Raw genomic sequence first — 15,612 nt, 5'->3', positions numbered from 1 at the left:
CCGGCCGGACGTAGCGTGTGGAAGGAACACGTTATTCCAACCAGTTTCTTTCCTCTCCATCAGGCGCCCTGGCTGGCCAGGGGGAGGTATATATATTTTTTTAGGTAGGATTACTGCATGTTTTTGTGAGGGTACCTACCCTAGGGGACATGGGGAGAACATACAAACTCCACACAATCCCCTTTCGCCAACCCCGCCTCGGGTATGGGCACTTATGACACGGAGGAGAGAACATGGCCACAGCATCCCCAGCGGGAATTGAACCCGGGACGTTCTAGCTGTGAGGCGACAGCACTACCGACTGTGCCACCGTGCCCCCGGCACTCCATCTTTAATTATTTTACTGCAAAGTACAAATATATTCGTACCCCCCAGCTATGGGACGTTATGAGCCAGGTGTGCACATGTTTGTACCCAGTTTTGGGCAGTAACGAGTTACTATTTACATATTACTGTAATATTATTACTTTTTCCAGTAACGAGTAGTATAACAAAGTAACAAATTACTCTGCAGAAATAGTAATGTTTAATAACTATTTACTCGTTACAAATGAGCGTCATTTGTTTTTGTTCATTCGTTCAGTTATGTACTCATACTAGATGGTTGTTGCATGGCATGCAATAATAGAACAGATCTACAAGCTATCAACGGGTAAAAACAGAGATGCTTGTAGATCTGTTATTGTTAGCCTGCACAGCCTGCGCACAGTCATGACGTAGCGTATGCGTCTATGCGACCGCCACACTCGCTTCACTACCAAACAACAGAGACAGACAAAAAGACCAGAGAGTGGCGGACCATGACAGAGAAATGTATCGGTATTATTTTGCATTCTTGTCTGTCAAAGATGCCAGGCATATTAAGGCGAGACATAAGGTGGGTAGGTGAAATCAAGATTTTTCCTTTTTTTTTTTTGCTATTTTGCTTCCTAAATATGTTTTCTTCCAAACTAAAGCAAAATAAACATTCAAAACACAGATTTAGATGTTTATTTTAGTAGTTTATTTTAGCCAATGACAGCTTGTTTTGCTGGGTGAAAATCCACCCTCTCAATTTTCATGATTGGTTGTTGGTACAAAGGAAGTGACCATATTTGGATCAAACCACAGTCAGCTCGAGGTCCAGACCTTTCCAATGATATATGGCATTATATGTTGTTGCCAATATTTGGATGAGATATTTTGTCTCAAAATAGTGGCTTCAAATAAAACGTTTTGGAATTTTACTCAAAATGAGTTTTCCTCATACCTGGGACAAATAATCTCCACTTCAGTTGCACTCACATACACCAAACTTTCCAGTCTTATTCACAACTATATTCTGCAGATATTTACAGATGGGTTTGTTGATATATCATTCACAGCCTGATTTACATCACATTTTATACCTAAAAACATGCCGAAAATTGGGTTTGTTATGCCTGTTGACACTATTTTCTGATTTGTGGAGTGATAATTAGAGATATCTAAAATCCCTTCTGTAATTTTCTTTGTCTCTAATATGTCAACAAAATGAAACAATCATTTTGAACCTGGCTTTATCCGATCTTCAGATTTATCGTCCCGAAATGTATGCAAATTAGCGCATATAATGCCTAATTTGCATATTTAAACATATAATTTCAGAAAACTTGTAATACAAAAAATCTTAGTTTTAATATAAGTAATCAACTGGATAAGTTTCATTGTGATAGCTATTAGTTAACTTTTTTTCCCTATTCACCTACCATGTCTCACCTTGTCAGTTGTAAACTTCTGCGTGTGCGAAAAAAACACTTTGTCTATATAAACGTCTTGAAGCATCTGTTTAAAGACCGAGAACCACGAGAACCACGGACTCAACAATCTGTCTTGAGAGACTTGGCTGCCTCAAAAAGGTCAGAGACTGTTGCTTTATTTATGTGTTATTTATTTGGGTGTTATTTATGTATACTTGTTATGCACCTTCGTCTAGGGTGAAGGAACATAACATAATTCAGGAGGAGACAGGGTTGAAAAAGAACTTTAGTTCATTGTTGTAGCTCTTTTTTTCCGTTAGCAGAGACAAAGTTTACATTTTCTTGTTCAAAACAAAAATATATCTAAGGCATAACTAACGAAATCAACAACTCATAAAGAAGAAAACTAAACAAACAGAACAAAAGGCAGGCAAACAAGCGGAGGACTAGAGGGATCGAGTCTCTGCTGCGAAATATGCTGTCGTCCCCCGGTGAAGTCCAAGTTCAACTGAGCTTTTATAGAGCGACAGGAAGAGTGCTCAGCCAACAGGAAACTGGTGTTGTCGGGGAGAACCAATAAGGAAGAGAGGGGCAGGTCTAATCAGGGACCTGTCACTCATAGCCATGTCTGTGTCTGTATTCATTCATTTGAGTACTGCAGCCAACAGTCTCATCTTTTCCAACTCATTCATAATCAGGAAACAAAAGAAACACAACTTGTAACATGCCATATAACACAATAGATCCAACTTATAATTATTATCCCAGTTTAATAGTCACCATAAATAATAATTATACTTAAACAAATATAATCAAATAACCAACAGGACTGTGGTCCGTAACAATACTATATTTACAGTCCCCCCCCCCCTCTCTCTCCTCATTTCCTGTCAGCCTATACTGTCTGTCCCTCCATAAAAAAATAAAAATAAAGGCGAAAGCCACAAAAAAAATCATTAAAAAAAATTAAAAATAAAAAAAAAAAAGAATCCACGGGTCCGCCTGCAGTTCACGCTCCAACCACTATAGGGCCGAGTGCTTCAACGCTGGAGAGTTCGGATGTCATTTGTGACTTGCATCACTCCCAACATGTAAAAGTTTCTGTCGACAGCCAGGTAAACAGTGTGCGCTAATGCTAGTGCTAGCTAATGGTTACACTTAAAGTGATGTGTGCATGCACATGCATGGGGCTACAGCGGGGAGGAAACCGATTCTCTTAAAGTGGACGCAGGCGCTGGCATAGGTTAATAAACTACATTTATGCTACCAGCTAGCAGCAAAGAATGAGTTAAGTACATTGACTCAATTGCTTTCCACCACTGCATACAGCAACACATACTGTAGCACTGTGTTTCCTTTTTGTCAAATAGGTTTTTATTGAACAAATTATAAATTATTACACAAACATTATGATATGAAATACATTTTTCTTTTATAGAAAACAAAAAATGAAATAAAAATAAAATAATACAAATACAAAAAAGAGAAAGAAATCCCTCAACCCTCCCACCCATAATGCTCAGTGACACCGCATACTATAGAATAAGATGATAGAAAGCTCATTGAAAACATCTGAAAAGAAAATGGCGTACAGTCAACCATATCAATGGTATCCTGTCTATTAATTGTTTCTACTCAGGTAATGAACAAGGGGCAGCCAAACCTTATCAAACTGTCTCTCCCTGTTTCTCAGGAAGTACCTTATTCTCTCAAGATGAAGTGTACTAGTCATTTCATTCAGCCAGTGCTTGAATGCTGGAGTCTCTGTAGCACTGTGTTTCTATTGAAGCCACGTCTATCATTGCTACTACTTGTTTTGCCTCTATCTCCTCTCTGTCTCTCCTTCTCTCTCTATTTCTCTCCCCCGACACGGTCGAGGCAGATGGCCGCCCACCCTAGAGTCGGGTTCTGCTTCACGTTTTTTCCTAAGGCGGGGCGTTTTTCGTTACCACACTGTCGCAATGTTGCTTGCTCTGGGTGGGATCTCTGTCGGTATTGCAAAAAACACCGACAGAGCTTTGTCGCTCCACATGTAAAGTGTCTTGAGACAACTTGTTGTGATTTGACACTTTAATGAAATCGAATTGAAAATTCAGCCACAGAGAATATCCCGCCGTGCTGCACGAGTTTATGTTGTAGCAGGTTTCTCTCTCAAACGGTCACATTTCATTCCCGCCATGCTAATTAGGCCCAGACAGCACCTTATCTCCAAGCCTTTCTTCCTCATGTCTCTCCACACCCTCTCTCCACAAAGACATGCAAAGAAAAGCGATACAATCCCTGCTTAGAATAGTGTGTGTGTGTGTGTGTGTGTGTGTGTGTGTGTGTGTGTGTGTGTGTGTGAGCATGCACGTGCGTTGACGCCCATGCACTTCATACGGCGCTGTCACGCTTTTTTTCCCGCGTTCTCAGCAAGGGCCTGTGGTCAGTCGCACGCGCGCATGCACGTGTGTTTGATGCGTGCGTGCGTACTGCCTCGCAATTAATTATTTCCCATGATTTTTCCAGCGCGCCGCCACACCGCAGTCCCTTTTAACAAGGCTTTCTAAATGTCATCCTCCAACCATGATTGACATGCAAATGTGCGGCTTGCGGAAAGAAAGAAGAAGAAGAAGAAGAAGGAAAAAAAAACGAACAGGGTCTAAATGGGAACGGCAGGTTCAATCAGTTATCAAGGCTTATAGGCGGCCCGAGCGCCGGGGGGGAGTTCACTGGGTTTAAGGAGGGAGTTAACCCCCGACATGCCAGCCACGGTCACGGACCCATATGGCTCGTATACGTCCGTGCGTGCGTGCGTGCGTGCGTGCGGCCTTTGAATGGGGCCTGTAATTAGACGAACGAACGCGCCGCCCGAAATTGCGGGCGAGTGGTACATGCAGGTGTACATGCAGGGGGAAACACACGCTCTCACACGCACGCACACACACACACACACAAAGAGCGCTGTTCTTTCCCTTTTGGACTGTGCGATGGACAACCGTAAAAGTGCGATTGTTGATGGGAGTTTGGGAGAGAGGGCCTTGGCCCTTTATATTGATCCTTTCACTGCTTGACAGGCGGCGTAAAGAAAAGGCCTTGGGAGGCGAGAGAAAAGAGCACACCGTGGAAACCGTGCTGTACAGTGGTGTACAGAAAACTAGCTATACATTTACTTACAGTTGGGTGCCACCGATATTGTCCCTTATCATTTGACCCATTTAGGCCTGACCTCAACATTTTTAAAAATCCTTCTAAATCCTCCAGTTTTCTGAAATAAATATTTTCACGATTTTTCAAAAATAGCAGACCTACAAGCTCGTAGCGCGCCACTCGGTGGCGCGCTATGAGCTTGTAGATCTGCTATTTTTCAATAGCTAAATTATAACATAATGTTTAAAACACCAAAAGGGGTTCCCGCCCAAAATGGGTTAACTGTCATTGGAGGCCATCGACAATATCGATGGCCTCCAACTGTAAGTAGGCTACTGTACAATGTTTAGGTATTTGTACTTCCAATTTCCAATCCTTCTACTCCACTGCATCTCTGAGGAAAATATTGTACTTTTACTCTACATGTATTAGAAATCTTTTAGTTACCAGTTACTTTGGAGATTATTATTATTGCAAAACATACATTAACAACTTCAGACCTAATTGTTTTTTGAATAAAGTATTTTTAGTAGGTAGCCCATTTTTGAATGAATCACGTAGTGTACACAGTTCACATGCACACACGCACGCACGCGCGCACGCACGCACGCACGCACGCACGCACGCACGCAGACTACCGCCACCATAGACACTATTTCATATACTCTATTTCACTTGGAAAACAAGACCGGTGCCGCAAAAACAGTTCGCGAGAATCACACAGCTATAGCTAATGTGACCATCGTCTATTTAAGAGTCTTCAGAAGCATTATTATTTTAACCGCGCGGTAGCGACGATTTAGTATCGAGCCGCTAACAGCAATTCAGAGAACAACAGAGGTAAAGATTGGCGGCCCCATAGAGCATCGCAGTCCCGCCCCCTTTCATGACGACGCCAGGCCCAGGAAATAATTCCCAATGCATTTTTCCCGTAGACATTTCAAAAAGACCTTTTAAGCGTCGTACAAAGCCAACTCGAGACACACAATATTTTGGACCAAACATTATGAATTGCAATGAAGAAAAACAACAACAAAAGTGTTGTAACCTGCCGTTTTTTTGTTCTTTCTAATTATTTGTTCGTCCCAAAATATTGTGTTTATTGTCATGATTTGTCACAACTCGAGTTGGCGTTGTCCGCAGCGTAAACGTCTTTAAATAAATACTTTTTGAAAAGTCTATGAGGAAAATTAACGGGGAATTCTTTTCCGGGTCTGCGTCACTCTATAGCATTGTACGGGCCGCCATCTTGGGGAGGGCAAAACACGTACAGTGAGCTGAGCATTGCCTAGCGACCAGGAGCCCCGCTTTACGGTAAATAGAGAGAGAGGTATAGTAGAACAATAAAAAGGAACGGGAACAGGTTTTTTTTTCTTTTCACATATCTTTTCACAGAGAGAGAGAGAGAGAGAGAGAGAGAGAGAGAGAGAGAGAGAATTAATCTTTCACGAATCGCCCCGGGATGCGTACGAATAATCTCCACTCAGCCCTGGCCAATTACCACTGAAACACGTTGACTTTGACTAGGCGTCATCAATGTCCGACAGAAAGTTTCCATGTCTTTTGTCTTAAAATTGTGAAAATAGTGGATCTACAAACTCACAATGTTACGGTCTGTGTGAACTGTGCACCCTGCATGCAGCAGGCAGTTGATTCAAAGTTTGATTCAACATTTGTGACCGCTTCAGACCGAGGCTAAGTCACTGATTTTTCAAATAATAGCTTCAAATTGACATATAGGTTGTTCAGTTTGACCCACCAGTTTTAGAGATATGGCTTATGGAGCGCCGAAGTCCTGACGTCACTCGCTCGTCCCCTGGTTCTGCCTGCACGGAAGTAATTTCTCTATGGAGAATAACAGGGGCTCATCTTAAAATCGTTTCATGTAAGCATTGTGGTCCAAACATAAACAAGCTGTCTCGGTGTTATTGTCAGGGAGGTGTCTCTGTATCGTTTGCGACAGTCAGTCACTCATATATGATACGTTGATAACATTGATTTTACAATATAAATTGGGGTCACAGAGATATAAATGCCATTGAATGGGTGTCCGTAGACTAATGCATGTCAAACTGAGGGTCCTTGAAATTAAACGGGTTGAGAATCACTATGCCGTAAACATCTTCTCTTATGGGGGTGCCTGGCATATGTTTTCAAATGGGGGCTCGCAGGGCTAATTAGTGTCAATTTGGGGGTCCTTGACATGAAAAAGTTTGGGAACTACAGGTATATTGATTCGTGAAATAATAATTCTATCTCTCTCTCTCTCTCTCTCTCTCTCTCTCTCTCTCTCTCTCTCTCTCTCTCTCTCCCCCTCCTCTCCCCCCTCTACTTTGTGAAGGTTACTTAAACACCCACACACAAGATACAAACTTAATATACGGACCCCCCACACACACACACACACACACACACACACACACACACACACACACACACACACACACACACACACACACACACACTTAATTAGCGGAAGGCGGTACCAGCAGGGGGTGGCAGCCTTCAACCTCTCGACGGAGCTGCGAACAGGTGCAGAAAATCCGTTTATCCAATTCTTTCCATTTGTTGTCCGGGGCAGTTTGCACCGAATGGGTTATTTTTTCTGCCTTTGCCACGTCCACAAAGTATGTGCATGTAAGTCGACATAACAAACGTCGGCCAGACGTCAGCCGAAAATATAGCCAATCTACAAGTCACAGATTGTGAGAGTATGTTTTTTTTTGGGCCGGATGTAGCATGACTCACCCAGGCATTCACGTGCAGTGGGGTGGATGTACCGGCAGGGATGTGGTCAGCAACATTTTCTGGGTCAGGCCGCCCTTTAACCCATTGAGATCTGAGGCGAGCTGGTTCTACGAAATGTCTTCTAAATCATGACAGTTTTCTATAGTGGTTCTCAAACTATTTCATATCAAGGACCCCCAAAACGATGCATTTGGCCGCAGACCTCCATGTGAAAATATGTGGTTCCAGGGACCCCCCCAGAAGCAAAGATTTTGAGTTAAAAACGTTTGCCGAGAAAGAACATATATTCAAAGATTTGCTACAAGCTCATAGCTATGAGCTTGTACTGTAGCTATTGCTATTTGTTAGCTATTTGCTATTGCTATTTTTCAACAGCTAAAGTTTAAAATAATGGTTTATAGTATAAGGTGACACAGATGCGTCCTCAGGTCTAAATGGGTTAAAATCTTGAGAGTGTTAGACCTGACATCGAAATAAATAAAAAAAGTCTTCTGAAAGAATATATATTCATATATTCAGCGGACGGACGGACGGACGGACGGAGATGACAAGAGCCGTACCTTAGTTATGTTTTGCTTTTAACTGTGTTTGTATAAACTGATTTAACCTGTTGTACGGCGACCTTGAGTGCCCTGAAAGGCAACTTATGAATAAAAAAATATTATTATTTTATTATTATTATTAAGAGGAAATGAAATGCCTTCAAGGAAATGTGTCACGCAGAGAGAGAGAGAGAGAGAGAGAGAGAGAGAGAGAGAGAGAGCGTGTACTGTGTATCGGACAATGCCGATCAGATTCATTTACTCAAGTACTGTTACTTAACCCATTAAGGACGTGCTACGATCTTGTAGATCTACTATATTTTTTTTAAAGTAGTAAAAATGTGCAGGTGTGGCCTGGGCCGTGGCTCAGTGGTCCAGGCACCTTGGCTGGTAATCCAGTCTGGCAGTGTGCTGCTGGTTAGACTCCCGATCCCGACGGCCTTTACTGCATGTCTTCCCCCCATCTCTCTCCCCATTTCCTGTCAGCCTACTGTCCCTCCATAACAAATATAAAATAAAGGCGAAAGCCACAAAAAAAACATTAAAACAAAACTTGTAACTTTGCTTCTGGGAGGAACAACATATTTTCAGATGGGGGTCGGCGGCCAATTACATATAATGTTTGGGGTCCTTGACATGAAACAGTTTGGGAACCGAACCTCAGTTATAAAAGGGTTAAGACGTCTCTTGTAAGATCAATTCTACGCACGCACGCCCGCAAGCACACGCACACGCACGCACACGCACACGCACGCACACGCACACACACGCACGCACGCATGCGCACACGCACGCACACACATGCACGCACACACACGCACACGAACACGCACACACACACGCACACACACAAACATGTCCGTCCGTCCGTCCGTCCGTCCGTCTGTCCGTCCGTCCGTTCGTCCCGGGCCTTTGATGATGAACTCTGTTTGAGGTTTGGATGACTTCCAATGTTCTCACAGAGATGATGCAATTCACACACAAACAAGACGAAAAAAAACCCACTTTCAGACATTTCTAAACATAGTGAAATGCAACACTTGATGCGCTTGATGTAGCCCGGCGACTTTCTCTATTTTACATCACTTTTGTTTTTTAAATAGTCAGTGTTCAAATCAGTACACACATTACCTCTATATGATCATGTGACTGAGACGGATCTGTCCCATCTTTCTATTCCACCTTGATTGGCTAAAATTGGCTTCCAAAGTTTGCCTGTTTTAAAAAATGCTTCAAATCATGAACGCACGAGTGTCTGATTGCCGTGAACTTTTCACCCCAGTAGGTCATGGAAGAAATGACACCATAGTTGTCAAATCTGCCTCATGGCCGTGGTAATTGTGTTGATTAAGACTAAGTCTAAAAGTCTAAGGTTTTTGACATTGAGTCAACTAAGACTTAGCCTCGGAAACCCATCGGTTATATTTCCAGGAGGAAAAGAAAAAAAGTCTGTGCGAAAACCCATTGAATTGTGCCATACAGTAGCGTGAATGCGTCTCTCTCTATCTGCTAATTACTGATGATCATCTGCGATTTGTTCAAAACCACAGACAGCGCAGTAGTTTCCGAGAAAATAGCGTGCAAAGGCAGCGGCTAATACAGAAGCTAATGGCTATGCAGAAACATAAACAATGCTGGTGAGGCCTTAATGGAGCATTCAGTGATTTGGGTGATTTGGAAAACCCCCCGGTCTGCCCCGGTAACAAGATGTGCACATGCGCGCGACAGGTCAACAGCACACACACCAAGACCCGCCCCCGCTCGATCATGATTGGCGGAAGGCCCCACTCTATCCTGATTGGATGAAGGCTGGGCCACCTAGCCAAAAACGAAACCTAGGGTTTTTTGACACCCCCCCCAGGGGTTAACTGGGGACAAGGAGGAACTCCTTATATGGTCAGCACACTCGGGAGGAGTATCACAACAAAAGAAGTGATATTTGAATTAAGTGAAATCACTGAATATACCTTTAACACTTTCAGCACCCCCTCCGTAGCAACCGGATCGATTCCAAAAATGAAACACAGCAGGGGTTTCTTATAGCGATATCAAACACCTTAAGACAAGGCTATACTCGTCTTGTATGCCGTGCGTAATTCATTTATAGGACGAGTATACCCGTCCTTAGGATCCAATGTGTTTATGACGCACACCCTCTGGTGTAATATTATTGCTTAAATCAGGTCACATATTGTGAGAGCATGATTTTGGCAAATGTACATGACTATACAATTTAGTGACTTACTGTACGGTAAGTGGGAACAACACATGATAATACATCAAATACATAGAAATAGTAATCAAGAATCATAGCTATAAGAACATCCGTGGGACAGTGGAATATCTATAATAGTGAAACTAGGAGTATATATACACACTATAGAGTGCCATGTCTACATACAAATGCTGTCTAACCCATTTAGACAATTCTAAAAATACAGTTTCTGAAAAAGTTATGTTTCTATGTCAGTGGTGCTCAACCTTTTCCATGTCAAGGACCCCCAGAATAATCTGTATGTCTGCGGACCCCCATCAGAAAATATGTTGTTCCAGAGACCCCCCCCCCCCCCCAGAAGCAAAGATTTGAATGAAAAACATTCACTCTGAAAGAATATTTATTCAAAGATTTGCGGCACATTTTCAAGATTTTTCAAAAAATAGCAAATCTACAAGCTCATAGCGCGGCACTCGGTGCCGTGCTATGAGCTTGTAGATTTGCTATTTTTCCAAAAGTATAACAAAGTGCGCCTGTAGTGCATGACTCACGTGCCGTGGTGTGGATGTGCCGGCAGAGATGTGGTCACCAAAAGGTGGCAATATGAATGACGCACAAAAGAGCCCCATTCACACTCTCAAGATTTTAAAGTGCGCCCTGACCCAGAAAGGCTTTGCTGACCACATCTCTGCCCGTACATCTACACCACTGCACGTGAACGCCCATGGGTGAGTCATCGGCCTAAAAAAAAAAAAGAGGTGACCTATACTGTGTGAGATTGAAGCAATATTACACAAGAGCTAGGGTGCCATGCACGCACGCACGCTTTTCAAAGTTTGTCTGCGATCAAAGGATAACTTTTGCTTTGCTTTCTGTATGCCCTTGAAAAGGCAACCCCATCTCTGTTAAAAAAAGGATCATACTGTAGTCTCACTACGTGGACTAACTGACTGCTCTGTATTCCCACCTGAAGGTAGATTGTTATTAATTAGGGATGCACGATATGATCGGTAGCATAATCGGAATAGGCCATATCGGACACAAAAAGGTCATATCGGTTATCGGATTGGTCTCAAAATAATCCAAATCGGTTTTCACCAGCAAAAATACAATAAAATGAAAATCTCTCTCTCTCTCTTTCTCTCTCTCTCCCCCTCTCCCCCTCTCTCTCTCTCTCCTCCTCTCTCTCTCTCTCTCTCTCTCTCTCTCTCTCTCTCTCTCTCTCTCTCTCTCTCTCTCTCTCTCTCTCTCTCTCTCTCTCTCCCCCCCCCCCTCGTGGTTCAGATAGCGGTTGATAAGGTGTGATTAATGAGGGATGACACTGTGCCAAGAATGACAACATCTGTCCGTGATTTATTGTGCGTGCGTGCGTGCGTGCGTGCGTGCGTGCGTGCGTGCGTGCGTGGCGTGTATATGTGTAAGTGCGTGCGTGCGTGCGCATTCGTGTATAAGTGCGTGCGTGTGCGCTGCTGTCCCCTGGCTGTCGCATGGGAGTCGGGGCACACCAAACCCCATGGAGTTCACTGGGATGTGACAAATAGTGTCACATTACTTACTGCTGAGTTGTCAGCCAAAGGGATATGTTTATTTATTTATTCGCTCATTCATTTAGCAAACACACTCTGTCACCATGCATGACTTATTCCACTGGGCTTCTTTGTTTCCCCCTCCACATTCTCTCTCCTGTATCGGAGCTAGGGTTGCCAACCATAGATATATATATATATTTTGTTTTAAATCACATTTTTTTATATTGCAAAATCACTGTTAATTTAACTCTGAGAGTGTACAAATGCATTTGTGTATATATATAGAGTTACAGACCCATAAGGGTCCATTTGGTTCCAAACTATCATTTAGCTGGGGACACCGTGGAACTCCCTCAAGGACCCCTAGGGGTCCCCCGACCCCACTTTGGGAACCACTGCATTAAAGGGGCTAGCGCCCCTCAAAAATAGATGCCTCATAGGCCGCTGCAGTTGGTTGGAGCGATGATGTCATTGATGTGTCTCAGAAGTCAAGCGCAGAAGTCAAGCGGAAGTGCAGAAGGCACGCTGCGTCGCTGCCACTCAAGTGACTATACTGGCCAATCACAGCACGTCTTTTCCGGGACTTATCAATTCAATCCAAAGGAGCTTTATTGGCATCTTCGCCCTCTTCTCCCACTATTAAGCTCGAATTATTTCTAAAACAAAATGTGTTGTATATTTATGGAACTGTGAAGTTGCTCACAAAAAGTTCACCATTTGGCCTTACAACCCATGCAGATAGTGTTGCATTGGAAGTTTTGGCATCCCGGTTAAAGGTATATTCAGTGATTTCACTTAATTCAAATATCACTTATTTATTTATTTTCATGATAATCCTCCCTACTATAGAGTGTGCTGACCATATAAGGAGTTCCTCCCTGTCCCCAGTTAACCCCTGGGGGTCAAAAAACCTTAAGTTTCGTTTTTGGATAGGGTTAGCCAGCCTTCATCCAATCAGGATACAGTGAGGCCTTTTTGTGCGTGCTGTTGGCCTGTTGCGTGCCCCCCCACTGTAGTGCGTGCAAGTGCACATCTTGTTACTGGGGCGGACCGGGGGGGGGGGGGGGGGTTTCCAAATCACCTAAATCACTGAATGCTCCATTAAGTTCTGATCGGACACCACTGCGGCGGTTCCTAGCGGCGGGTCCTAGCCCAGACAACCAGCACCAGTTTGAGTAGTATTTTATAGATCTGTAGAAACGGTAGCTGCCTGACTCAGCATAAGCACATTGATAACCATGTGACATGATGATTGTCTACTACTCAGTGGCATAATTAGGCTTTATCAGCCATGGGTTCTTATAATGAAAGGGAGATTGGCACGGTTCTATTACCCAGCTAGCAAAGATCCGTCGAGTGGCGCCGGCACCAGCTAGCCTGGGGCTGTCTTATCAGGGGCGTCACTCCGCTGTCGTATGACTATCGGCGCTACGCTGTCCTCACGACGGAGAGGTCTCGCTCAGTGGAATGGGTGGGGGTGAACTGAACGCGTTGCTGTCTAGCCTGACACCAGCCTCACGTCATTTAAATTATCGAATGTAATCCTGGGCTCTACACTCCCTCCGCCAACCTGGGGAAAGCAACGGACTGACTCCCCCTGGCCAGGGGTATAGGCAGTTTAGAGACCAAGATTACAGCATGTTTTTGTGAGGGTATACCTACCCTAGGGGACACGGGGAGAACATGCAAACTGCCTGGGCCATGGCTCAGTGGTCCAGGCACCTTGGCTGGTAATCCAGTCTGGCAGTGTGCCGCGGGTTCGACTCCCGATCCCGACGGCTTTTACTGCATGTGTTCCCCCCATCTCTCTCCCCATTTCATGTCAGCCTACTGTCTGTCCCTCCATAAAAAAATAAAATAAAAGGCGAAAGCCACAAAAAAAAAAGAACATGCAAACTCCACACAGAAAGGCCCTTTCACCAACCCCACCCAGGCTATGGGCACTGATGACGGGGAGGAGAGAACATGCCCACAGCGTGCCCAGCGGGAATCTGACCCAGGACCTTGTAGCTGTGACAGCACTAATGACTGTGCCACCGTGCCCCCAAGCGAGTGACTTTAATGATAATAACTACATTTGTTCCGACAGCGATAATTTGGTAGATTACTGAAGCTCACTCGTGTCCTGCATGGTTTTGGAGGCTGAGTCACGTAACGCAGGTTATAATAAAGCTGGGAAAAATCGTTGCGTTTGTTACGAGAACTTGAATGACTAATAAGATAGGTCATTAAAAATACACAATTCACACAGTTCACACGCATGCGAGTACGCACGCACGCACGCACAGTTTGATTCCAATACGTATGAACGTATATTTCAATACAGTGCTCATACATTGATATCTTTCATCATCAGACAGAGATGGTCACACCTGTTGTTGTTTAGGCCTTAACGCAGCATGCGTTAAGGCCTACAATGAGAGAGTCCTACAATGAGAGAGTCCTACAATGAGAGAGTCCTACAATGAGAGAGTCCTACAATGAGAGAGTCCTACAATGAGAGAGTCCTACAATGAGAGAGTTCCTATAGCAATTTCCGGGCATTTGAGATTGTGGTTGTTGCTGTTGTTTGTTTGTTTTCCATCAGGAAAGGACGTGCACATTCATTCAGTCCTTTTGAATTATTCATTTTCCGTTCCCTCTATTTCTCTCTCTTACTCAAATTGCGTATCTACCTTTCATCCTCGCACGCACGCACTCGCGCACCAAGTCCTCCAAAGCTTGCACCTGTCTGTCTGTCACTGCCATGTCAGATTGTAGTGCTATTGTAACACGGTGAAATCCGTCCATCCCCAGTGGTGGAAAATGTACTCACATGGTTTACTTAAGTAAAAGTATCAATACTTCAATATATAGGAATACTCTGGAATACAAAATGTACCTGAGTAAAAGTACAAACGTATTGTCTTCCAAATGTACTTAAAGTACCAAAATTAAAAGTAGTAGTTGTGCAGAATGTCCCATTTAAAGTTTTCAAATCTATATACCTATAGAGCGTCGCAGTCACGCCCTATACCATGGACCAGGAAATGATTCTCAGTTAATTTTCCTCAGACATTTCAGAAAGTATTTATTTAAAGACGTTTACGCCGCGGACAAAGCCAACTCGAGTCGTGACAAATCATGACAACAAACACAATTTTTGGGGCCGAAAAAATAATTAGAAAGAAGAAAAAAACGGCAGGTTACAACACTTTTTTTGTTGTTTTTCTTCTTTGTAATTATTTGTTTGGTCCAAAATATTGTTTGTGTTGTCATGAGTTGTCACGACTCGAGTTGGCTTTGTCCGCGGTGTAACCGTCTTTAAATAAATACTTTTTGAAATGTCTATGGGAAAAATGCATTGGGATTCATTTCCTGGTCCATGGTAGGGGGCGGGACTGCAACGCTCTATAGAGCGGTGCCCGTTGGGCACGGGCTAACCTATCCTAACCCACAGGGACATTTAATGAGATAGATCACATGTGTAGAACTGCAGGTGATCACCCCACGGATCTTGATCGATTGTGGGGATGTCTGACATTCGGTTGTGAAACCCATAGAGTATATAAAAGGATAGAGACTGATCTGGCGCGAAGCTCCACCCCCTCCGCTATTCATGTCAGTGGAAGTTGCTAAGTGGCGTTTTGAAGCACCCGGAAGGACCGTCTCAGAACGTCTACTTCCGCATTGGACCACCAAATTTTGGTGGTCCAATGCGGAAGTGCAACCGAGCGCTCAATGTTAAAGCC

The sequence above is a fragment of the Electrona antarctica genome (genome assembly GCF_951216825.1).
Source record: "Electrona antarctica genome assembly, chromosome: 20".
NCBI lineage: Eukaryota > Metazoa > Chordata > Actinopteri > Myctophiformes > Myctophidae > Electrona > Electrona antarctica.
This window is presented reverse-complemented; position numbering follows the sequence as displayed.